Source organism: Myotis davidii, unplaced genomic scaffold (assembly GCF_000327345.1).
Source record: "Myotis davidii unplaced genomic scaffold, ASM32734v1 scaffold8082, whole genome shotgun sequence".
Taxonomy (NCBI): domain Eukaryota; kingdom Metazoa; phylum Chordata; class Mammalia; order Chiroptera; family Vespertilionidae; genus Myotis; species Myotis davidii.
Window position 1 is genome coordinate 8976 of NW_006293510.1, and position 391 is coordinate 9366.

A 391-nucleotide genomic window follows, 5' to 3' on the forward strand; every position below is an offset into this window, starting at 1 on the left:
CATGGAGATAAGAAACGCCCTAACCTTTGTAATAGAAATTGACAGGATTAAAATCAACTGTTATAAATACGGATGTAACAAGACAATAAACGGCAGAACTTCTCTGGAGATCCAGACCAGAACTTGGCTGGAGATCCTGGCTAGGCTGCTGATCAACTGAACACTGTCTCCGTGTCATTCCTTCTTCACCAACTCCGTCCACACCTTTGGGGACCCCTGGACCTGCTGGGGTTGGACCCCAGCAATAAACTACGAGTTCCCCACCATCATCCCCAGGAGGAGATCTGGTCAAGATTCAGAGGGCTATGTGTGTGTTGAATAAATACCATCACCATTGCTGAGGCCTGTGACTACAAGTTTGATCTCATGTACACAGTGCACGTCTTGTGCA

General features: G+C 47.1%; 1 pseudogene; it reads left to right on the forward strand.

The window, feature by feature from the left end:
- Window positions 1-391, forward strand: part of LOC102762924 — a 9875-nt pseudogene that overhangs the window by 8642 nt on the left and 842 nt on the right.